Source organism: Megalobrama amblycephala, linkage group LG20 (assembly GCF_018812025.1).
Source record: "Megalobrama amblycephala isolate DHTTF-2021 linkage group LG20, ASM1881202v1, whole genome shotgun sequence".
Lineage (NCBI taxonomy): Eukaryota > Metazoa > Chordata > Actinopteri > Cypriniformes > Xenocyprididae > Megalobrama > Megalobrama amblycephala.
The window spans coordinates 28530387-28557145 of NC_063063.1; the positions used below are offsets into that span (position 1 = coordinate 28530387).

At 34.7% G+C, this 26759-nt stretch overlaps 2 long non-coding RNA genes across 2 annotated transcripts in view; one reads left to right on the plus strand and one right to left on the minus strand.

The window, feature by feature from the left end:
* LOC125255773 lies at positions 1 to 25393 on the plus strand. The gene is made up of 4 exons (XR_007181994.1): positions 1 to 381; positions 759 to 952; positions 15969 to 16054; positions 24402 to 25393. It is a non-coding gene; the product is annotated as an uncharacterized LOC125255773 (long non-coding RNA).
* LOC125255774 overlaps positions 19637 to 26759 on the minus strand; it is a 17611-nt gene continuing 10488 nt past the window's right edge. Inside the window, exons 2-3 of the long non-coding RNA XR_007181995.1 lie at positions 24822 to 24880; positions 19637 to 20544 (exon numbers count right to left, since the gene is read on the minus strand). This is a non-coding gene — a long non-coding RNA (uncharacterized LOC125255774). The remainder of the gene's footprint in view (positions 20545 to 24821; positions 24881 to 26759) is intronic.

Genomic DNA, 26759 nt, shown 5'->3' on the forward strand with positions numbered 1-26759 from the left:
AAAGCTACACGAGCAGTTTTTGTTTCTCTCCGAGAAAAAGATGAAGCTGCGGCGTGCGTCCGTTCGCTCTGCTTTTCCTCTTCACTGGCCTGTGCGGAGGACTCCGTGTTTAAGGCCTTGCTTGTTACTTCTAATTGATTTCTTTTCATGTGCTTGTCTTTCTCACCAGGGCAGTGGAGTGTTAAACGGCCCCGGCAAGAGTGGCTCCCCCTCACATGCGCTCACTGCCAGCCAAACCAAATTGTACTTTAACTCCAGGAAAGATGAAATGCTGCCTCTCATGAGGGTTGCTGTCTATCCGGCATCTCGCCGACATTTATGGAAGAAGAACTCGGCATTGCGTGGCTTCCGCTCGACTGACAAGCTCTGAAAAACGCAACGGTGAGTCTGTGTTTGGTTAACCCCACAAAATGCATCTTAACACCGTTCAGAAAGAGAGATATTTCTCTCGCTGCTGACTGGACAACTATCCCAGGTTGCATCTCTCAGAGTTGAGGTCTGTTTTAAATTTGCCGTGTAAGGTACGCGGCCGACCCCGGAGGTGACTTTCTCCTGTTTTTCACCTCTGACCCCAGACTACTTTGGGGTCACCGGGTCCCTCTGGAACCACTCAGTTCAACACCTCCAGACACAGTCCTTATGCGCTTATGCTCCCTCTTTCTTTCTTTCTTTCTTTCTTTCTTTCTTTTTTCCTTCATTTTTTTTCTTATTAACTACAATCCGATGTTGTCTCTGTCTATCTCTAAATCTCTCTCTAGACGGAGCGTGCCACCTGATCCGTGACAAAAAGCGTCCATTCTTTCTGATCGGGCCGTGGGAACGTATACAGTGTTGAAAACTGTCAACGTCAATCTGATTTAACCTCTGAAACCCCAAAGCCCAACGGGGACACACTTTCTGGTTGACACCTTCCGGATGTTGATATGATGTGTAGCCACATTTTTTTTCCCAGGTACAAAACAAGCAAAGGTTTACATGCTTTCTTTTACATGATTTATTTTAATTATTGATATGAATTAATTTTTGATTACTTTTTCCTTTGTATCTATCCATCAAAATTGACCACATTTTCTGAAAAAAAAAAAAAAAAAAAACCTTAGCATACTATATTTATTGTAAACTGTGGTAATTTACTAAAGAAAATAAAGAAATAACGAAAGCTTCTTATACAATGTGATGCTGATTCCATATTAAATTGTTTTAATTGTATTTTATGGAGAAATTATCTAAAAAATATTACAAAAATATAAAAAATATTATAATAAATACCATATTACTATGTTTATTGTAAACTCTGCCAATTAAGTATTAGCCACTAATGTAATAAACAAAGAAACAAACAAATAGATAAACAGTCAGATCCCATATTAAATTATGTTTTTACATGTTATTTGTAGGGTAAAACCACAATGAAATAGTCTATTAAAATAAAAAATAAAAAGATATCATATTATAATATTTATTGTAAACTGTAACAATTTAGGAGTAGCCACTGATTGATTGATTGATTGAATTAATGAATGAAGCACCTAATACAGTGTGATTTAAATCTCATTTTAAATTGTTTTATATGTTTTTTTGTAGGTATTGTCATAATTTATGTGAGGATAAAACCAAATTAAATAGTATATAATAATAATAATAATAATAATAAATCATATTACTACATTTATTTGAAACCATAACAATTTAATATTAGCGACTGATTAAATAAATAAACAAATAAATAAGACTTATACAATGTGATGTAGATCCCATATTAAATTATGTTTTTACACATTTTTTGTGTATTAAAATAAAAAATATATTTTGTATTACAATATTTATTGAAAACTGTAACAATTTAAGAGTAGCCATTGACTGATTGATTAATTGATTGATTGATTGATTGATTTAATGACTGATTGATTTAATGAATGATTGATTTATTGAATGATTTAATGATTTATTCAATGACTGATTGATTAAATGAATGAATGAATGAATGAATTAATAAAATAATGAATGAATGAATGAAGCACCTTATACAGTGTGTAGATCCAATTTTAAATTATATTTTATGTTTTTGTAGATATTGTCATACTTTTTTGCGAGGATAAAACCAAATTAAAAAATATATAATAGTAATAATAATATTAAATCACATTACTACATTTATTTTAAACTGTAACAATTTAGTATTAGCGACTGATTAAATAAAATAAAAAAATAAAATAATAAATAAAGACTTATACAGTGTGATGTAGATCCCATATAAAATGATTATGTTTTTACATCTTTGTGTTTGTGGATATTATGGCAAATGCTTATAAGGGTAATTAAATTAGCATTTCAGATTATATAATAAAAATATTAATATTAGTAACAATTAAATTTAGTGAATTCTCTTAGCAGAAGGAACTGTATCAAAAACAGAGATTTAAAACATCTAATTTTTGGGAAAATTGTCTCTGCAATTGAGTTTTAGGTCATCTTCAAAAAATAAATAAATAAATCCAAGTAAGAAAACTGGCATGTGCTCCCCTCGGTTACATTTCCAGACTGTCACGTCTGTCCAGCAGAATCCCACCGGATCCTTCGGCACAAACAACACAGTTCCTCTTATTCTAGTTCCTTTTTGTAGTTTGTACATAACAATCTATTTCAGGAGTCTCTGGTTGTCAGTCAGTGCTTGAGTTCATAGTGATTCCCACAGAAGATTCTGGACTAAGAGCAGCACCCTCAGAGCTAGACCCAGATTAACTTATCACCCAGCTAAATAGGCTGTCAGGGGGAGATGGCAGGGCTTGGCAGTGCAAATTCAAATGCATGTAAATTTCCCTGGTGGCTCGCCGCAGACTGTAGTGGCGCTGTCAGCGGGTGACAAGCCAAAAATGCATTAACACAGTTAAAAATATATCAGGACAGTGAATCTCATGTTTTAATAACATTTGAAAGGACAAATGATACAAGTGGCTCCCACAAATGTGGCCTTATTATAGTTGTACTATCTTAGAGGAAGTATGAAAGGAAAGAGAAGGGGCAAACAAAACCAGCCAGGGAACGTCAGAAGGGTCGTGTGCGAAGCCGTTATTGTGCCAGGTTGCGCCTCTAACAATTAGCAATTATCTGTCAGTGGCACGGCGAGGTCCCGCGGGGGCCGACAGCCTAACTGCAACTTAGAGAGGCAATGTTCCGATAGCCTGGTCTGCCAAATTCACTTCATCTCAAAAACAAAGAGATTAAAAACATCTCTGAGACATGATGCACCCTTCACTGCTGTAACTTTGGAGATCTGGAGATGTTCAGAAGGGTGGCCCTCTAATGAAGCGTCTGTGCTGTTCGACTCGGTGCCATTATGGTGTGTGAACACATCAAGACTGCGCTGTCATATGCGGCCATGGTTATGTAGCTCCTTCAATCAAGACGCTCGTTTCTTTGCTTTTGAACGTTCGAGAGCGACTGAGTCTAATTGCTTTGTCGTTGTCCTTTACTTTCACTTTGCATTACTAATTAATGTCAACTTTGTGACATGTGTAGAAGATGAAAAAAATTAGGCTTTCCACATTCCCGGCATGCTGTTCTGCGTATGCTGCAGTTAATAAAACAATGCTCGTTTGTTAAAGATTTAGAGGAATCATTCAGCATACATAAGTAAATAAATACATTTAAAAATAAATAAATAAATGATTAAAAATAAATGAAATAATTAGAAACCCCTGTGATGTAATATTTTCACCAGGGTTATTATCGTTGGCTACTAAACTAAAACTGATAAAAAATATTTCTGTTTTAATTGAAATAAAGCTAAAATGAAATAAAATGAAATGAAGTGAGAATAAAATAAACAAAATGAAATAAAATGAAATAAATGAATGAATGAAAAAATTAAATAATAAAATGAAATAAAATAAAATGAAAAAATGAAATACAATAAAAATGAAATGAAATAAATAAGTAAATGAAAAAAATTAAATAAAATTAAAATTGAAATGAAATACAATAAAATGAAATAAAAATAGAATAAATTATAATGAAAATAACATGAAAACTGGAAATAAATAAAACTAAAACTTACTAAAACTGAAATAAATATTAATTATAAAAATTAAACCTACATAGCAATATTTAAAAAAAAAATGACAAAAGCACATAAGATTATTAAAAATTAAGATAAAATTAATGTAAAAATATATACAAAAATGTTTTAAAATATATTTAAATAGAAAAATATAAAATATACAATTTTTAAATAGAAAAATAAAAGAATTCCAAAAATAATAATAAAAATAATAAAATAAAATAATGAAATATCAATAAAATTAAAATCAAATCAAATCAAATCAAATGAAAATAACATGAAAAATAGGAAATAAATAAAAACTAAAACTTACTAAAACTGAAATAAATATAAATTAAACCTAAATAGCAATATTAAAAAAAATGACAAAAGCACCTAACAAAATAATGAAAAAATTAAGCTAAAATTAATGTAAAAACTTATTAAAAAAATGTTTTAAAATATGTTCAAATAGAAAAATATAAAATATAATTTTTTAAATATAAAAATAAAAGAATTCCAAAAATATTAATAAAAAAAAAAAATCCCAAATATTAATAAAGCTAAAAAAAACTGTAATAACACTGATTTTTTTTCAAAGAACATGTATGAAGGATGATATTACCCCCATGATATTACTATAAAATGACCTTAAAACCATTTAGAGGAGCTTTTTTTAAAAAAAGTTTTTGATGAATTTGACCTTGATGATGTCAAACCTATAATATGACTTCAGAAGCATTCAGAAGAGCCGAATTAACTCGTTTTAACCTTATTTTTAGGAGCTTGAGAAAAATATCATAATGGTTTGGACTGACATGGGGGTGAGTAAATAATGACAGAATTAACATTTTTGGATGAATTATTCCTTTTAAAAAATATCTGACCTGTGTCACACCTAAAACGGCATGTTCCTCTGTCACGACATTGTCTGGTGGGTCTTCAGACATGAGAGATGTAGTTTTGAGAAGCAAACGACATTGCTTTCAATGATTTATCTTTAAACTGTCACACAGCTGTGGAAAAAAAGAAAAAAAGGGAGTAAGAGACAGAGGGAGAGAGAGAGAAAGATAGCTGGGCCGATTCTCCTCCCTGTGGCATCGATGTCAAAAGTGACACTGTGAAAGCTCAGCCCATGATGTGCCTATAAAACAGATCTGTCATCTATTAATCATTCATAAACAGGAGAATGCAGACGAGTCAGACAGCATCAGCGGGGGGAGGGGGAAGACAGAGCGAGCCGCAGGCATGCATGTGAGGTACGCTTTGATGCTAAAATGAACACGACGAAGGGTAACGCGTCACGGGCCTCCTCCCTGACTCTGAGAGAGAGAGAGAGAGAGAGAGAGAGACCCTCAGTGGGAGTTTAAGTGTTGAACTGTGAGGTTGTTCTCCTTACACCTTGACCAGATAACTACCGTTACCTTTAACCAAGAGTTCTCTCATTTGATCAGAAACGCAAGATTTTTGGAAAGGATTTTTTTCCCGCAGGTGTGATATTACTTTTGTTGACCTAGTTAGTTTTTGTTAGTTCAGTTTTCTCCACAGCTTTTTTAGGGGGTTTTCTTGAGGGAAATTAATACTTTTATTCAGCAAAAATGAATTAAATGGATCAAAAGTGACAGTAAACGCATTTATAATGTTACAAACGATTTTGATTTCAAATAAGTAAAAAATATTATATTATAAAAATGTTTTCAACATTGATAATAATCAGAAATGCTTCTTGAGGGGATCATGTGACACGGAAGATCCAGTCACACAGAAATATTCAGAAGCAGTTGTCTTTGTTTATACCATCTAGATTCTTAGTATTGATTCAAAACAGCTCACTTCAGGGCTCGCAAGCTGTTTTGTGAGACACAGGGCACATATTTTTATGATCTGAGAAACAGACTTTCACCAACACAAAAACATCCTGTATTTATTATTAATGAAATAGACCAAGTTCTATATTAACACAAACACAAGAAAGTCCATCCTATTTAGACCAAACTAAACCAAAAAAACTAAATACTTTTGCATTATGCCTATATACTTTTCAAACACAAAAGCTTTTCAATTAATTCCTCGAACAACACAATAATAAAAACGATACATACCTAGCAATAAAAATATGTAGCCTACATTGTTAGCATTGACTTTGTGTACTCACCATTAAAATAGTTGAAGGCAGTGGGTCTCCGAGTGATTGTAATTTTTATATATATATATATATATATATATATATATATATATATATATATATATATATATATATAGTCTAATTATGTTTCAAGTTCCGTTTTGTGTAATAATGCGTTAACTATGAATTTTCTGATCATAGCCAACTCCAGGGTGAGGTGCGATTCCCGTTAAAAACACATTTAAGTAGATTTCCTTGAAATAATTTTAAGTTACTTGCCACTTCACAACCTAGGCCACATTTCACAACATAAACACTATATTAAACAATAAATCAAACTGACTGCACAATGAATCTATTATTTACATAATTTTTTGTTATAATGAGGGGATATTTGCCAGTGTCCAGAACCCAGAATCCACTAACTGCATGTTTTTGGGCTTTTGGGATTAAACCCTTAACTTCACCCAAAAATTCTGTCATTAATTACTCGCCCTCATGTCGTTTCACACCCATAAGACCTTCGTTCATCTTCGGAACAATTAAGATATTTTTGATCAAATCCAATGGCTCAGTAAGGACTTAGTGTACTGAAGCAACGAGAATACATTTTGTGCACCAAAAAACTAACAACTTTATTCAACAATATCTAGTGATGGGTGATTTCAAAACACTGCTTCATGAGGCAACTCTTTACAAATCGTTTGTTTCTAATCAGTGGTTCGGAGCATGTATCAAACTGCCAAAGTCACATGATTTCAGTAAATGAGGCTTCCTATGTCATAAGTGTTTCAGAATTTCAATAGTTCACCACTGGGGGGCGTGACTTTGGCAGTTTGATACACGCTTCGAACCAATGATTCAAAACAAACGATTCATAATGCTTCGAAGCATCATGAAGCAGTGTTTTGAAATCGCCCATCACTAGATATTGTTGAAAAAAGTCGATATTTTGTTTTTTTGGTGCTTCATTACATTAAGGTTGAATCATTGTAGTCACATGAACTGTTTTAAATACGTCTTTAGTAACTTTCTGGGCATCTGAAAGTGTTAATTATCTTGCTCTCAATGGAGGCCTTACTGAGCCATCGGATTTTATCAAAAATATCTTAAAGGTCCCGTTCTTCGTGATCCCATGTTTCAAACTTTAGTTAGTGTGTAATGTTGTTGTTAGAGTATAAATAAAATCTGTAAAATTTTAAAGCTCAAAGTTCAATGCCAAGCGAGATATTTTATTTAACAGAAGTCGCCTACATCGAACGGCCAGTTTGGACTACATCCCTCTACTTCCTTCTTTAATGACGTCACTAAAACAGTTTTTTGACTAACCTCCGCCCACAGGAATACACAAGAGTTGCGTTTGTAGAGTGTGTTTGTCGCCATGGCGTCGAAACGCTGTTATTTTCATCCCGCAGTCCAATCACCGGGTCTGATTCCGGCTCAAATTGATAGGGTAAAATTAAAGACATGTTTACAATAACACTGAGCGCGTGCATCTCCACGTTATGGTAAGAGGCGTGACCTTTCCGGGCAAGATGCGCTCAGAGCTGGCGAATCACAACACAGGAACCGCTGGCACAATCAGAACTCGTTACGTATTTCTGAAGGAGGGACTTCATAGAACAAGGAAGTCATCAGCCCGTTTTTATGACAGTGGAAACAGCGGTATACAGATAAGTAAATTATGTGAAAAATACTGTGTTTTTTTTACACGCGAAACATGAACACATGTTATATTGCACACTATAAACACAATCAAAGCTTCAAAAAACCACGAAAAACGGGACCTTTAATTTGTGCTCCGAAGATGAACGAAGGTCTCATGGGTGTGGAACGACATGAAACTTTGAAGTAATTAGTAATTAATGAGTAATTAATTACTAATTACTTCACCCTTTAAACACCTCTGATTGGTCATTGCGTTCAAGAAATCAACAGATTTGTTTGTGATTGCATATATTGCTCAACGCTGCAAAAACACATTTGCAAAGCCTTGTTATTCTTCAGAGCGCAAACACAAATATGCTAATATTACGCTGAAAACTGATCCTAGACCAGTAGTTATATGTAGCTTTTCCCTCTAAATCAGAAGCAGCAGGAGGTAGGCAGCGGTTTGAGTGAGAAGATTTCACACTAGTCTCAAGTCCATGGCCAGCCTTACACACATCTGCCTAATTTCTAATTCATATTTCTGAAGATAATGTGTTATTTAAAGTTACTGTTATAGAGGTAGTGTTCCTGAGGTAAATGCTGCTGAAGACATTTCATTCTGGAATACATGAATGGCCAAAACCACTGAAATAAGGTTTTTGCTTTTAATAGGAAGTTTGCTGAATGACCATACGTTTAGGGGGGCACATTGTGTCATCTAGCGGGGCACTGCCCCCTAATGAGCCCAGCCCCCATGGCGACAAGCCTGCCCTGAAGCCTGATCACTTTTTCTTCCATCCTCATGAAAGTTTGCTAATTGTATGTGTTGAAATTCTTACCATTTTAAATGTTTAAAGGATTAGTTCATATTCAAATTAAAATTTTCCTGATAATTTACTCACCCCCATGTCATCCAAGATGTTCATGTCATTCTCTCTTCAGTCGAAAAAAAAAAAAAAAAGGTTTTTGATGAAAACATTCCAGGATTTTTCTCCATATAGTGGACTTCAATGGACCCCAAAAGGTCAAAATTACAGTATCATTGCAGCTTCAAAGCGTTTTACACGATCCAGACGAGGAATAAGGGTCTAAACTAGAGAAACTATCACTCATTTTCTAAAAAAAAAAAAAAAAAATATATATACATTTTAACAATAAATGCTCATCTTGAACTAGCTCTCTTCTTCTTCTCTATTAGAATTGCGGCAGTGTAGACACTGCTAAGTGTATTACTGCCCTCCACAGGTCAAAGTTTGAACTAATTGTTATATACTTGCACTAGCATATTGTATATGACAATTTAGTTCAAACTTTGACCTGTGGAGGGCAGTAATACACTTAGCAGCATCTATACTGCTGGAATTCAAATAGAGAAGAAGAGAGCTAGTTCAAGATGAGAATTTATGGTTAAAATGTATACACATTTTTTTTTTTTTTTTTAGAAAATGAGCAACGGTTTCTCTAGAAAAGACCCTTATTTCTCATCTAGGATCGCATAGAACGATTTGAAGCTGCACTGAAACTGTAATTTTGACCTTCAACCATTTGGGGTCCATTGAAGTCAACTATAAGGAGAATAATCCTGGAAGGTTTTCATCAAAAACCTTAATTTCTTTTTGACTGAAGAAAGAAGTACATGAACATCTTGGATGACATAAATTATCAGGAAATTTTAATTTGAAAGTGAACTAATCCTTTAAGCAGTTTCACACAATTCAACCACAACAAAAGGCAAAACCGCTCAATTCAGGGCTCAGTATCTGTTTTTTTTTTTTTTTTTTTTTTTTTTTTTTTGACACAGAGAGCCGAGCTTGCAAAATAATACATTTTCCGCAGCTGTACACAAGGCGAGTTCGATTCCCAGTTCAAGGTTTGGGCCAACATCAAAGTTTGTTTACAAACTTTAGCTTCTAGTTCAAAATTATGGTTGCAGTTTTCTGTTGCTGGTGAAAGCCTAATACCTGAGTTTGCCTTTTATTTGATCATTAAGTTTCTAATTAGGCTAAAATTACAGCATATATTTATTGATTTAACTTCATTTATTTTGATGCATGTCTCTCTGTACTAATCTAAAAGTTTCAGACAGGCCTTTTGCAGAACACATTTGAGATCCACCTGTCACTCATGACCTAGATCCACAGTTTGCAAGCACTTAAAATAAAGCTTAAATAATAACTTCCACGGCTGACGTCCAGGGCCGTCTCAATCTTTCAGCGCACCGGCAACGGCCTCCCAAATTACATTATGCATGGCAGCGGAAAGTTAATTTCCACCTCATTCCCATCAACCTGTCAGAGGCTTGACAATTAAAAGCGGCTCGGCTTTAAACATTAATGAGACACGCCAATGACAATGTGCTAGAGGGGGAACCCAAAAGAACAGAGTCTCAGGCCCAGACGCCACCGTGAGTCGGAGACCCGCTTGTCATTTGTACCCAAATATCAATGCTAATCATATCGTGGCATATTTTTAAATACACAGAAGAAGTATGTATAATTTACAGTTTCTTATGCCCTCAGAATGAATATTTGATGTCGCTACCTCTCTTTTTTCCCCCAGAATGAAGGAGAAATCTGTGAATTCATTGTCTGGGGGTGGAACTCAGGTGTCTTTGAATGTGTTTGTGCTTTCTTTGTCATGCTGCCTTTGAAGAGAGTTTGTAGAGTTGGCAAAACTTTCCTGACAGAAGCAAAGACCAGACAACATTGTGAATATGTGTTATCATCCCGTGTGTAAGGACAAGGCCTTTTCACGGTTTGTTGAATACGGCACTGAACACACTTCAAAGAGTTTGTTCAGAGGCGCTCCGGCTCTGACCTGGTGTCAGTCGACTCGCTAATGGAATATATGGAGATTTTCATCACAGGAGATGAGCAGCATAGTCTGATTCAAATCTTGTTTTAAAACAAACACATGCACCAATGGTGACGTTATTACATTTTTACTTGAACCAAGTTGAACTTTTTCCTTAACCCTACATTTTGAAACTCTGGGAAAAAAAATGCCAACAGTGCTGTTTTTGTTTTTTTTGGTGTGTTATTTATATATTATTATATTTGTTTGATTCATGTAGGTGCGTTTATGCCATCTGTGTAATTTTAATAAACACAGCAAATATTTGCTTGTTTTATTGCCTGCCAGGTGACAAGATGATGAATTGTTAATTTGGGGACAGTTATAGTGTAACGTTTAATAGTTTTGTGAAATATATGAAACAATATATGCAATATCAGCAATAGTAATAGTGATGCAATCATCATTAATTATAACTGCACCCTTTCACCTGCAAAGCATCCGTCTTTTCTGTCATCGTGTGTGTGTGTGTGGTCCTGGTAAACCCTATGTTACGGGGACAAAATGTCCTTTTTTGGTCCGTATTGGGTAAACAGCTTATAAATCATACAGAGTTATGTTTTTCGAAAATGTAAAAATTCAAAACGCTTCTGTGATGGGTAGGTTTAGGGAATAGAATATACAGTTTGCACAGTATAAAAATCATTGTCTATGGAAAGTCCCCATAAAACATGAAAACCCAATGTGTGTGAGTGTGTGTGTGTGTTTGTGTGAGGTCTGGTGGTTCTGGATAAATGGCAGCTGTGGTGTCAGGCCGTGAGAATGGAGGCAGAGCAGAAAACTTGGTCTGGACTGGTAAATGGAGGTTGATTGAAGAGGTGCTTCACTGCCTGCCTGACTGATGGACTTCAGGCCTGGATGCCTTGTCTGTCTCTCTCTTTCTCTCAGCTGCTGGAGAGGGTCTTTGTCAAGGCTTTGCCAGTCAAACTGATTGAGCTCTTGACCTCTGTCCTCCATGTGCATTGCAGTCTGTCTGTCAGAGCTTTACACTGGCCAGGGATCCACAAAAGCATCCAAATGCTGGTAATTACAGCATTCACTGACATGGAGCAGTTTTGATTAACAAATTGAACCTCAGAACATCTTGTATATTGATCTTGACGTATATTAGCAAACATTTGTTTAATACGATTAAAGGTAAAAAAGGTGGTGACATATTTGAACTAAGTATTGTGTGGAAGAAATGGGTGTGCAAAAGGGTGAATCTCAAGAAGAAATGTCTAAGTTGTCTATATATATATATACTCAATCACAAAAATAATGTATATAATGTACAAAGTATAATTTCTTAAATTATGCATTACACAAAATGCATTACTTGTTGGTTATTTCAGTACTGAGCAGGATATATAATTGCTTTTAATGAGTATTATCTCTGAAGCATCTCAGAGTGACATGAAAGATTTTTTCATCAGTTTACATGCAGTGTTGATGCGATTCTGCTGAGCTCTCGATGTTACTGAGGTCGGTCAGTAATATCAGAGTGTTGAGAGGTCAATTAAAATAGATGGCATGAGTGTGACCAGGTTAAAAATTGCCCTGCCCTTATGGAAGTAAAGGCGACAAGGCCATAAAATCCAATAACAGCACCCCGCCTACACACACACACAGACGGCTCTCCTTGTGTTCCACATGGTAAAGTCTGATTGTTTACCTCTGTTAGTTTGGCTGACGGGTGGCCTTGCTTATGGCTAAGGGCCAGTGACAGCAAGACTGCAGGCCTGTCTGAACCCCCACACTCAGAACACACACACACACACACACACACACACACACACACACACACACACACACACACACACACACACACACACACACACACACACACAATTCCCTGTCATTCAAGAGAGACATACTGCATAGAGTTGTAATTCTTCATGCCTCAGCTGTACACAATGCGTGTAAGGAAAAAAACAAAAAGAACTGAAGTGCAATCAGCTTGAACTGTCTTAGCTGGTATTTTTGTTTGTAAGAGTGTCGTTTTTTATTCCACATAAGCTGCTTTTAGACAGGGCTGTGCAAAATTCCAAATTCCAAAATTGGAATTCAGTTCAAAAGTGCATTTGAATTGAATTGGGCACATCCTACAGGAAGAATGCAACTGGAATTATAGGAAATTCAGTGAATTAAAATTCAGATCATTTCAACAGGTAATGGCATTTGGGGAAATGAAGTATTCTTCCAAGCTGGTCCACATTCAGAAAATATAGCTACAGTTCAAAAGTTTGGGGTCTGTAAGATTTTTAATCTTGAAGTCTCTTATGCTCACCAATGCTGCATTTATTTGATCAATAATACAGTTTTACAATGTAATTTATCGTCGCAATTACTCCAGTTTACAATGTCACATGATCCTTCAGAAATCATTCTAACATGCTGATTTGCTGCTCAAGAAACATTATTATCAGTTGTGATAATAGCAGTTGTGCTGCTTTATTGTTGTGAAAACCATGCTACATTTTATTCAGGATTCTGTAATGAAGAGAAACACACATAGATGCACGTTAAACACATATTTGTATTTAGTGTATATTTAAAGTGTATTATACAGTATGATCAGCAGTCATCAGTATGTGTACAAAACATAGTATATTTAGTACCCATAAACATTATAAATTCAATACGTTTTGTATTGGTGACTTTTTAAAGGTGCCATCGAACTTTTTTTACAAGATGTAATATAAGTCTAAGGTGTACCCTGAATGTGTCTGTGAAGTTGCAGCTCAAAATACCCCATAGATTTTTTAAATTAATTTTTTAACTGCATATTTTGAGGCATAATTAGAAATGAGCCGATTCAGGCTGCGGCCCCTTTAATTGCTCGCGCTCTCCGCCCCCTCCCGAGCTCTCGACTCTATCATTGCATAAACAAAGTTCACACAGCTAATATAACCCTCAAAATGGATCTTTACAAAGGGTTCGTCATGCAGCATGTCTAATCGTGTAAGTATGGTATTTATTTGGATGTTTACATTTGATTCTGAATGAGTTTGATAGTGCTCCATGGCTAAAGCTAACATTACACACTGTTGGAGAGATTTATAAAGAATGAAGATTATACAGACTGCAAGTGTTTAAAAATGAAAATAGCGACTGCTCTTGTCTCTGTGAATAATAATAATAAACGATGGTAACTTTAACCACATTTAACAGTACATTAGCAACATGCTAACGAAACATTTAGAAAGACAATTTACAAATATCACTAAAAATATCATGTTATCATGGATCATGTCAGTTATTATCGCTCCATCTGCCATTTTTCGCTGTTGTTCTTGCTTACTTACCTAGTCTGATGATTCAGCTGTGCACAGATCCAGACGTTAATACTGGCTGCCCTTGTGTAATGCCTTGAACATGAGCTGGCATATGCAAATATTGGGGGCGTGCATATTAATGATCCCGACTGTTACGTAACAGTCGGTGTTATGTTGAGATTCGCCTGTTTTTCGGAGGTCTTTTAAACAAATGAGATTTATATAAGAAGGAGGAAACAATGGAGTTTGAGACTCACTGTATGTCATTTCCATGTACTGAACTCTTGTTATTCAACTATGCCGAGGTAAATTCAATTTTCAATTCGATGGCACCTTTAAACATCTGTTTGTCTAAAACTTTAAACTGCTTTAAACTTTCATCATTCAAAAGTTTTTATATGAATTTCTTTGAATTTTATGTGAATTCTGCGTCCTTAAATTCAAAATAAAATTGCAATTCTGCATCATGTTTGCTCCCTCAGTTCACAAACTCCCTTTAGCACACATACATAGTTTTGAATCTGGTCTGTATCGGGTCGCGGTTCCATTCTCCTCTTTTTCACCAGCAATACTACTGTTGAAACTCTCTGCTGTCAGTCTCAATATAAGAGTCTCAGACCCCCAAAATAAGTTTTGAAAACTTTTTTTTACAGCATATCACAACTGACAAGAACAGCAAGTTCTGCTCTGAACCTGCAGCAGGACCAGATTTGATCTTCAGCATTAACTCTAAAAATAAATAAAAAGATCTGAGAAATAAGGCATGGGCAAATCAGAAGCATTGATCTGTATCGTGCAAGAGCTGATACACCAATCCAGATGACATCAAACTCCCGCTGAAGGTTACGCACACATCAGCGCAGAAAACAACCTCGCATCCTCAGCAAACAAGAGATAGGTTTTGAGAGCTTTCTGAAAGGGGGTCCCAGGTTGGTTTTGGTATCTTTGCAGTAGAAAAACTAGTCCAGACTGACTCGGCTAGAACTCAGTTTCATCCCATTGGACTGAATCGTAGTATCTGTCTTCATTGGCATCGAGTTCAATCAGAAATGCAGACATGAGCATGTCTTTGCTAGAAAGCATCATGGGGGGAAATTTGCACACCGTCAATGTCAGGAGGTTTATCTGAGGAGTGTGGAAAACTGTTTTTCTTAGTGTTGCCAACTTAAGTGCTCCCAAAGATTCCAATAGAGTCTGTCACGACGGATCTGGCCCTCCCAACGCAAGATAAAACGCCTCATAAAAGTGCAGGGAAGTGAGCCCATTTGTGTCTATTAGAGAGAGAAGTTCCAGCAAGCCAGCCATTCCCAGCAACATTGCTTGTCACCGCGGAGAATCCCGCGGGACTGCGCTCTCTCCACCTACGGCTACCACGTTATTATTTCCCCTCCTTCACTCTTCATCCCTTTCTGTGAACCCAGAGGAAAGCACAAGCTCTCTCTCTCTTTTGAAGAAGAGGAATGTATGTGTTTGCTCTTCTCTTTACAGCTAAATTAGGCTGTAGATGGTGAGTGTGGAGGAAGCTGTAACGACGGACAAATAGAATTATTTGCTCAGGCTTGTCTGATCACTCTAACCGTTATCTGGTTCCACATTCTCTACTAGTAAAAGTGTGTTTTATATTATGCATTTTATGTATTGCAATACTATCATAGTTGGTGCTTTTTTTAGTTGCATCACAAGCAAAATTAGTTAAAACAATGACATGAGTTTGAAGACTACAGTATCTGTCCAATCAGTGACAGTGTTTTTTACAATTCCATTTGGTTTTGCTAGTGATGCACATGTCACACACATTATAATTTATGTAGATTTACATTTATTTCAGTGTTTACATGTCTTGCACATTTTAGATGTATGGAATCTGCATTGCCATTTTGTAGGTTATTTTAACATTTGTTTTGGTGCTTTAATTGACTGAAAAGTATTTATCTTTAAATATTTATAATATTGTTATTTTGTAATATTTATAATTGCTGTATATACTTTTATATATAAATTTATTATATCACACTATTTAATCAATTATTTTCTTTCTTATCAGGATCTGATAAATTGATAAATGCCATTGTGGGTCTCTAAAGAACAAAACGACTGCTGTGTGAGAAGAGAAATCAGTACTGTTTACAGGTAAATTAATTAAATATAAAACATCAAAAAATGCATATTGAAATGTCTTTCCATTCAAAATCATTTAACACAGTTAAATAAACATTAATAATTAAAAATATTAAAGACATAATATTTTTTCCTCAATAATTGTTCCTTTTTTCTTTTCCTTTCATTTTTTCTTTTGTGATAATATCCACCACCAACGCAAAAAAAAAAGTATGAAAGTATACTGAAAGTATATGAAAAAAGTAATGTCTATTCCTTTATTTTATAATATATTCTTTGATTTTAGTGGTGTCCATATTTTTTCAAAAAGTACTTTTGCTCTTAATTTCATATGTTATCATACATATAATGTACTTTAGAAATTAGATCTAACCAGTCATTTAAAACTGGGCATTCTTGCCTTCTCCAAAATTTTGTTATTGCTTTAAAAGCTGTAATTCTCAGTAACGCATCTTTATTAAGTATCATATCCTATACCCAAAACTACACTGTAAAAAAGAATTGTTGGTTTAACTTAAAAAAGTAAGTTACCTGGTTACCTGAGTTCATTGAAATTAATTGAAAGTTCACTGAAATGAAAAATTTGAGTTAATACAATGGAAGGTGATTTAGGGTTTAATCAACAGAAACTCAAAATATGATGTTACCTGAACCACATTTATATCTAAGTTAAACTGACAAAAGAAAAAAATATTCTGATAACAAATCATGAAAATATTTTTTTACAGTGTATATTTTGTATCTTTATTATATTTGGTTTCTTAAAAATGTATCCTATTATCTGATTTACTTCTTTCCACATTTTTTTTAATTATTATTTTACAAGTATAAAATATATGAGTATAATGAGCTTTAAGTTCACCACAACTTCTCTAACATCCTAAAGATGAATGATTATATTTGGGAGGATATTTCTGGTATTATGAAATAATTTTCCAAATGTATTCTTGTCGTTATGGAGATTTTAATATGCATTTTAGTATCTTTCTTTTTTTCGTAACAGCCATTCATGCTTAAATGGTACATAGCATTTTATTATTACTATTATATGTTAAAATTATTATATTTAAAATGCATATATTGTATTTTTCTAGTCTAATAATAATTTATTTGCAATCATGTCAAAAACTGATTTAAAAAAAAAAATCTTCATATTGTTTATTGAACACTTGAACATAAAAATACTCATTATTGGTTTCAGTCATGAAAGCAGTTTTGATTAATATAACTTATTGTTATTTCACATAATAGATAACCTCTATTGGCATGTAAAACCACAGTTTGATAAAGTACTCTTTAAATGAAATGTTCTTCAGTGCAGTTCTGACATGCTTATGTGACGAGTAACAACATGTATATCAGTTCACTGACTCATCTGATTCACAGCACTGACAGCAGGCCTCCTGTAATATAGTCATTTCATCTGCAGATGAGTGACCCCCAAAACTGCACATTTCCATGGGCAATTTCAAAGATGTCTTTCTCTGCGCTCAGCGCACGGCTCAGAACGGCCGGCAGAAGAAGAAAGATGAAGACAGAGACAAGAAAAGAGAGATGAAGAAATAGAAATGAAAGGCAAACATCATTCAGAAGTGATGCCAGGGATCCATCAGGCTGCCAGCTCTCACGGTCACGGATAAAGAAGGGAAAAACCTCTCTCCGACTCGGATTCATATTGATGACTGAGGATTCTCAATGGCCTAAAAAACAACCGCGCAGGAATGAGCTGTATTTTCCAGCTTGAGTTCCAGGGCATGTTCCTATTAGTGGGCAGCACTCCTGAAGGAAACGGCATGAGTCTGCATGGATAGATGGCCTGTCACCCAGCCATACAATTATTCCTCTCCTGTCCTACAATGAGCCGTAATGGCCCGGAAGGTTGGGCTCAGATGAGTGAGAGAGAGAGAGAGAGAGAGAGAGAGAGAGAGACCGGGCTATTAATCTAACATATATTCTAGCTCACCTCCTGATATTTTTTTTCAAATCGCTACTATAAAACACGTCCTGCGTTGTCTGTGCCTGGAGAGTCTGGCAAAGCTCTAAATGCTGCGAACTGTCATAAATCAACAGATACACATGTTACAGGACATTTAACTATCAAAAAATGCTGGGTTAAAAACAACCCAAGTTGGGTTAAATAAGGACAAATCCAGCGATTGGGTTGTTTTGACCTAGTGGTTGGGTTAAAAGTTTTATTTAACTCAACTATTGTTTAAAAATTATTATGTCTGGCTTAAAATGAACACAAAATAGGTTGGAAATTAAAAATCAGACACATAATTACTAGGCAATAATCAAAAGGTGAGCATTTATTAATAAGCAATTTAATAAATGTTTATTATTTAATTATTATTAACTTATTAATAAGTGTTTATTTGTTAAACCTATTTTGGGTTCATTTTAAGCAAGCAATAAAGTAATTTTTAAACAATAGTTGGGTTTAATAAAACTACCCAGCAGGTTGGGTCAAACATTTAACCCAACCACTGGGTCAAAACAACCCACTTGGTGGGTTTGTCCATTTTTAACCCAACTTGGGTTATTTTTAACCCAGCATTTTTTAGAGTGTAATCATTTAGGCTGTATTGATGATAGCTATTGCAATATACACTAATGTTTTAAAGTTTGTGGTCAGTAAGATTTTTCTTTTTCTTTTTTTTTATTCAGCAAGGACACCTTAATTTGATCAAAAGTGACAGTAAGGCATTTATAATGTTACAAATGAACTTTCTTTTCATCAAAGAATCCTGAAAAAATGTATCATGATTTCCACACAATACTAAGCAGAAAAATAGTTTTTTACATTGATAATAATAGAACCATTATTAATAATTGAACACAAATAGTAATTGTAAATAACTGAGCAGCATATCGGTATATTAGAATGATTTCTGAATGATAATGTGACACTGAAGACTGGAGTAATGATGCTGAAAATATATAACAGTTATTTTAAATTGTAATACTATCACAAAAAGTATCTAACAATATTACTGTTTTACTGTTTTTTGATAAATTAAAGGGTTAATTCACCCAAAAATGAAAATTATCCCATGATTTACTCCCTCAGGCCATCCTTGGTGTATATGACTATCTTCTTTCAGATGAACACAATCAGAGTTATATTTAAAAATATCCTGGCTCTTCCTTATCCATCATAAAAATAATCCATACAGCTCCAGGGGATTAATAAAGGCCTTTTGAAATGAAGCGATGGGTTTTTGTAAGAAAAATATCCATATATAAAACTTTATTAGCTATAATAACTAGATTCCAGCAGACGGCCGTACGCAACGATTGGCGGTGGAAGAGTGACCTCTGACCCGACACATGACGCAATGAAAGGAAACGCAGAGGATAGAGCAAAACAAAACACCGGTCATGAATTAGAAGTCAAGAACGAGAAATTTAAAAGAGAAATGTCGGAGGATATCGATATAAGATGGTTTTTTTTTTTTTTTTTCCTCGATTTTAGAATGGATGGATGATTTTTTGGGCTTCAAAATCTTTGAAGAGCCAGGATATTTTTAAATGATTGTGTTCATCTGAAAGAAGATAGTCATTTACACCTAGGATGGCTTGAGGGGGAATAAATAATGGGATAATTTTCATTTTTGGGTGAACTAACCCTTTAAATACAGCCTAGGTAAGCATAAGAGACTTCTTTCGAAAACATTAAAAGAATCTCAGTCATTCCAAACCTTTGGTAGCATATCAAGCATATTAATATTACAGTAAATTAACAAAATTAAGATTTTATGAACTATTTTATTATGCATTCAATTAATTAGATAAATAAAAAATAGAATAAAATGTAAAAATATTTTACAAGAATATGTGAATAGTGTGAATGTAATATGCATATAATCACACACGTTACCTAAATGCCTTTGCATGTCAACACATTAATGAGTGTTTAACACCTTCCGTCCTGACCAACAGCTGAAACAGTCCCTGTGTGCTGCTGTCTTCTGATCCATTAGAATCTGGCTGCCTATTCACCCCAAATCCATTATCATTAGTGTGTGTGTGTGTGTGAGTGAGTGAGCCGTCCTGGCCCTGGCGTTTGGCTGCGGTGGTCTTATGCACAAGGGTCTTCGCTCTGGTGCAGTCGCCGATGAGCAACACCTGCTCCAGGCTCACTGAGACACCTCGACGCATCTCATGCAACACTTGTTCTGTCAGAATGCGACGCAGACCGCAGCCCTGCCAGACGCCCCTGACTCTGAGGTAGACTTTCACACTTGTCCTTTCCACACACACACACACACATATGTCTGAGTCCGTCCGTCCACTCCTTGTCTCCCCCCATCAGCCGGTACCCAACCCTTCCCAGGAGGTCCCCGGGGCCCCGGAGGCCCGCAGTAGAGGGGACAGAAAGTGAAGTGGACAGAGGAGAGGCCCTTTGGAGGATCCAGTCAAGCGTGGCCATGAAGACCCTGGCTGTCCGATGTCACTCTCTCTATGATATCCTTCAGTGCGTCTGAGCCGACCGCAGATACCTGCATTATAAATGAGAGGGCTTTTATTTCCATCACAGACAGTCCCGGCTGCAAGCGTCCAGACAACAGACACTATTCTTCTCTTTCTTAGCCTGAAAGCCCAACATGTGCACTGCTGTAGTCAGAATGAGCAGATGTTAATTATAAAATACTGAAGTGCACTGGTGAAGTGCTCGAGTACAGATGGATTATGGTAGTTGTGTTGATCTTGTAGATCTAATGAAATGTTCAAAATTGCAAGGATACAATAAGAAATTAGAGAGTTATCTTTATCATTAAATCATAAAATGCTTTTCAGGAGTTTTAGCAGAAATAGTTATTTTTTGTATCACTAAATAGCCATTTTGCTTTAGCATAATATACTCTCTTTTAAGCATAATTATTGTATTCTTAAAATAAAGTAGTAGTAAAAAAAATACTATATATATATATATATATATATATATATATATATATATATATATATATGTGTGTGTGTGTGTGTGTGACCCTGGACCACAAAACCAGTCATAAGGGTCAATTTTTTGAAATTGAGAATTATACATCATCTGAACGCTGAATAAATAAGCATTCCATTGATGTATAGTTTATTCGGATAGGACAATATTTGGCCATATACAACTATTTGAAAATCTGGAATCTGAGGGTGCAAAAAAATCAAAACATTGAGAAAATCGTCCCTAACAATGCATATCCGCTCACAAAAATAGATTATTGATATATTTACGGTAGGAAATTTACAAAATATATTCATTTTCAATTTACAAATATACCTTATGACTGGTTTTGTGGTCCAGGGTCACATATATACACACACACATAATTTATTTATTTATTGGGGAAGAAATGCATTAAATTGATCAAAAACTGACATTTATAGTGTTACAAAAGATTTCTGTTTCAAATAAATGCTGTTCTTTTGAACTTTATATTCATCAAAGAGAAAAAATAAATGTTTTCAGCATTGATTATTATAAGAAATGCCTCTTGAGCATCAAATTAGCACCAAATCAGCATTAATATAATAAAATATATTCATGTAGAAAACAGTTATTTTAAATTGTAATAAAATATTCACAATAGCCTCAATATTACTGTTTTTATTGTGCTTTTGATCAAATAAATGCCGCCTTAATTGGTGACCATAAGATACATCTTTTAAAAAAAATTATAGAATCATACCAACCCCAAGCTTTTTAATGGTATAGTACATATATGACAGGTTTGAGCTAGATTTTTTTTTTATAAAATACAGAGGTAACACTTTACAATAAGGTTCATTTGTTAACATTAGTTAATGTATTAACTAACACGAACTAACCATGGGCAATACATTTGTTACTGTATTTATTAATCTTTGTTAACGTTAGTTAATGAAAATACATTGTTTGTTCACGTGCATTAACTAATGTTATCAAATACAACTCTTGATTTTAATAATGTATTAGTAAATGTTGAAATTAACATTAACAAAGATTAATATATGCTGTAAAAGTGTAGTTCATTATTAGTTCATGTTAACTAAAGTAGTTAACTAATGAACCTTATTGGTAAAGTATTACCTTATTGGACTTGTAGAGATGTAGCCCTTGTGACAACTAGCCCCAGCTTCCCTTATAATGAAACATATTTGCAATATTAGGAAACACTAATAACAATTAGAATGACATTATCTTATTCTACATGTTGTTACTGCGTGTACAAATAATTACATTACTTGAAAAATAAGCTGAAATGCCTGAAGGTGCTGAAACTAATACTAAATCAGCCAATTATAATAACCGGAATGAAGGTCTTAAAGGATTTTTGGCCTGACCTTTATAGAATTTATTGGCTCGGTTTTTGCCGAGAGGGAAATGGAGAAGAACCTCCGCCAACTCCTCAAAAGTGGTTTGTTAAAAAATACCACTGATGCATTAAAAGCAGGAGGGGACTTTTTATGTACCTTTTGCCATTTGCTGATAATTTAAGTTAAGATAAAGCGGCGTCCTCGAAACCAGAGTGGAAAATATGCCTGTTTATCTGCGCAGAACAATAGCGAGGCCCGATCTGGCCGGCGTACAGTGGCAAATTTCCTAATTAGGTTATATCGCCTGCGGTCACATTTTTCGTGAGTTCTTTCTGTGTTCAGCGGAAGACCAATTAGCACTCGTAGCCTCATGAACATGGTATAATGAGAACCCTCAACCCTGGCGGAAAGCAAATACCACGACTCTGCAATAAGGAGCTTATTTCTCCTCTTCTTTCTGCGCAAGCCAGCTGGCTCTGACACGCCGTAAAACTGGAGGACGAGGAAGAGTGGAACAAGACAAAACAGGCTTTAGCAGGACAAGCTGTCCATGTCCCAGCATATCTGTGTGTGCCATAAGATGTCCGGTCGCAAAACAACAACTGCTGACACTGGAACTGACGAGAGGGGGAGGCTTTCAAACAGAACGGGGTCGGGGCTTTTCTTTTCCAGATTTAACATGAATAAGCTTGAATTTAGGGGATTACTGCGGATGGCGACTTGATTTGTTTATTTATTTTTTTGGGTGCTAACAGAATCTGGCATGCCACCGCCGAACGCTCGTGCCAGCAGCGTGTTCGGGGAGTGGCGACTGAAACGCAGACCCGCTCTGTCCTCCTTATCAGACGCTCAATGTGCTGCCTGTTAGTTACGCTGTTTTATTGAAGATTTCCCCAAATCGCTGTTGGTTCTTCCTCACTTCCTGGCCTTCAGCAGCTGTCCGTCAGCCAGAGCTGGAAAGAGACTTGAAATTAGGATTTCAAGTGCTGCAAGATTAGGAAAATTCCCTTGGTTTTGTGACCTTTTGAGTGTGGTTTAAATTAACGATGAAAGTGCCCAATTATGATGGCTGCAAGCAAAACGAGAAAATCGAGAAAAACGTACCGATTGATCTATATATTATATTATATTATATTATATTATATTATATTATATTATATTATTATATTATATTATATTATATTATATTATATTACATTGTTATTTTATGCTATATAATTATGTATCTTGGATTAGATTTAAATTAATGATGAGAGTGTCCAAATATGAAGGCTGGAATGATAGCATAAAGATAACATTTTAAGCATACAAGTGCATCACTAAATATAATATAATATAATATAATATAATATAATATAATATAATATAATATAATATAACGCTATATTATATTATATTATATTATATTATATTATATTATATTATATTATATTATATTATATTATATTAGATTAGATTAGATTAGATTATGTTGTTATTTTATGCTATATAATTATGTATCTTGGATTAGATTTAAATTAATGATGAGAGTGTCCAAATATGAAGGCTGGAATGATAGCATAAAGATAATATTTTAAGCATACAAGGGCATCACTATATATAATATAATATAATATAATATAATATAATATAATATAATATAATATAATATAACGCTATTATATTATATTATATTATATTATATTATATTATATTATATTATATTATATTATATTATATTATATTATATTATATTATATTATATTATATTATATTATATTATATTATGGAGTTTTTGGTCTATGCGCCTCATTTGGACATTTTTTTAAGGTGCTGTGAGTTCCTGGCTTTTCTTAGTGGTTGTTAGCATATTGCATAACGAATTATGCACTGAAGTTTAAGTGATTCACACAAACCCTAAATATGAGTGATGCTTGCCTTAGCTTGAATATAATGGGTTTTTATGAATTAAATATTGCATAATCAATGTATAATTGATTTTTAAAATGGTTTAGTAGAACATTTCATTAATTCTCTATGGACAAATGGTTAAACTAATGTGGTCTTTATCATTTTCTTTTCTGATCAGAGATATGATGGCTGCCTCCCTCTCTTCAGACCAACATTAAAGTGAAGGTGGCCTGGGGATCTCTCTCTCCCCCTCTCTTTCTCTCTCTTTCTCTCTCTCTCTTCATCTGTCTATCAGCCCGTAAGCCAGCCATGGAGATGAAACACAGAACACACTCGTCTTTATGGGCCCCTATGAGCAGCCAAAAAGATCTGCAGGAAAAACGGCCACTGCTGCCACCACCACCACCACAACAACAACAACACTGGTGACAGTTCAGCCTCAGGATAACAAGACTTTATAACCTCATGAAGAGACTGTCTGATCATCCGGCCTGATCTTTATGATTCAGACAGAAGGAAAGAGAAGCCCAAGAAGAGAGGAAGGGTACCTCTGAGAGACGCTGAGGTTATATATGTTTGTCTCGTACCACATACACACCTGCTGCTCGTGTCCCTCCTCACTCCATGAACTCAAAGGAAGGAGAATCCAGAAATGTCCTGCAGAGAACAAAAAAAAAATGAACAATTCGGAATAGAAACCTTCGGAGACAGTGGCTCAGTTAGTGCAGTGATGCATGGAATAGTGAAAATGAAACAGACTGAAAATGTCTTAACTTATGAATGAATCATTCTGATTCATTCGTTTTATGAACTGGATCAAACGATTCATTGAAAAGATCCAACTCAGATGAATGATTCCTCCAAGAATTGGGACAATGCTGTTTCTTAGCTATCATAATGAGTATAGCACATAATTCATATATGGACCACTTTTAAAATACATGTATAGTGCTTTTTTATTTATTTATTTTAATTGAAAGCCACTAGAATGTTCTTAACACAAATGTATCATTTATTTTTTAGAATAAAATAAAATTTGTATTTTTTATTTATTTATTTTTTTTAAATGTCACGAAAACAAATGTAAATGTTTCCTTAAAAGAAGCATCACCAAAGGAAGAGGTTAATTTGAATGAATATATAATTATACAGAATGTGTGAATTATAATATTTAATACTACTACTAATAATTATTTTTAATATTATTATCATCATCATTGTGCATGTTAATATTGATGAACAAATAATTATATATTTTATTATTATAATTTTTTATTATTTTTTAGATTGTATTGTATATTTATACATAATTATTTTATTTATTAAAACTAGGCAATATGAAAATCAGTCTTCATTCTTTTAGAAATTTAACAAGGCCACACAGGGTCTGTTTTTTTTTTTTTTTTTTTTTTTTTTTAAATAGTTTTATAAAATGTTTCTTTTTTTGTGTCATTACAATTTGAGTGAATTAGTCACTCAAATTACAAAGAAAATGCTTGGTATTTTTTACATAATTTCCCTCATTTTAAGTAGCAGAAAAATAGCTAATGTATTTATTACATGTATGATATTCAAAATATGGTTATATTATCAAAACAGTCAGCTATCAACACAAGATTGTCTGTCCAATGTAAATGAATCCTTGAATAGATGATTGCAAACCTTTTTTTTTTTTTTTTTTTTTCCTCAGGTCTGCAGCTTGTATTAGTACTCAGAGAGATTCATATCTGCTTCCTGTATTTCCACATCACTGATTACTACAGTAAAGGCCTCTGGGATTCGCCCTCCGCCTGTCAGAGTTCTGTCAGAGCGCTTTTCTCCTTATTACCTGTAATATCAGCCCCCCTTTTAACCCTTTTTAACATGAGCACCTCAGTCTGCTTTTAAGGACGCTTGTGCTTTCTACAGGAAGTCCCATAATTCTCTCCAGACTGGGGCTCTTGGGTTTTAGCGGTATGGTTGTATGGCGTCTTTTTTAGTTCACATCATGAAGCGATCAGGGCATTGAGTCTGAACAAGGCTGACAGGTCCATATACAGTACGGCCTCTTTCCCAGCGTCGGCCTATTCTTCCCGTTCACGCTTCAACGTCCGCCGACATCTGATAGATATTTCCTTCTCATTACAGCCAGCCTTCAAACACAAATGACACGTTTTCAAAACTTCGTTCCAACTAAACATCTTTCACATCTTAATTGGCGCTCGAATGTGCTCGGTCGCCAACAGCGTCGTTAGCATGAGAAGTCCGCGGGATATAAAAATCAATCTTTGTGATATTATTTCTGCCGTGTAAGGCGGTCAAAATGGTCATTGAGTCGCAGTCGTTCCCTTCAAAACTATATCAGTCAGAATAGCCTAAATTGAAGTGTGGAGTTGAAGCGTTGGCGAAAAAAAGCTATTTCTTACCCTGAGGGAAACCCGTGGGAGAAGCTTCATATAAATCTAAAGAAACAACATCGATATCAACATCTGGGGCATCATCTTCTCCCGGTGCGGACAACCCGCTCTCTCTTACACATATCCACATAAAACACTCG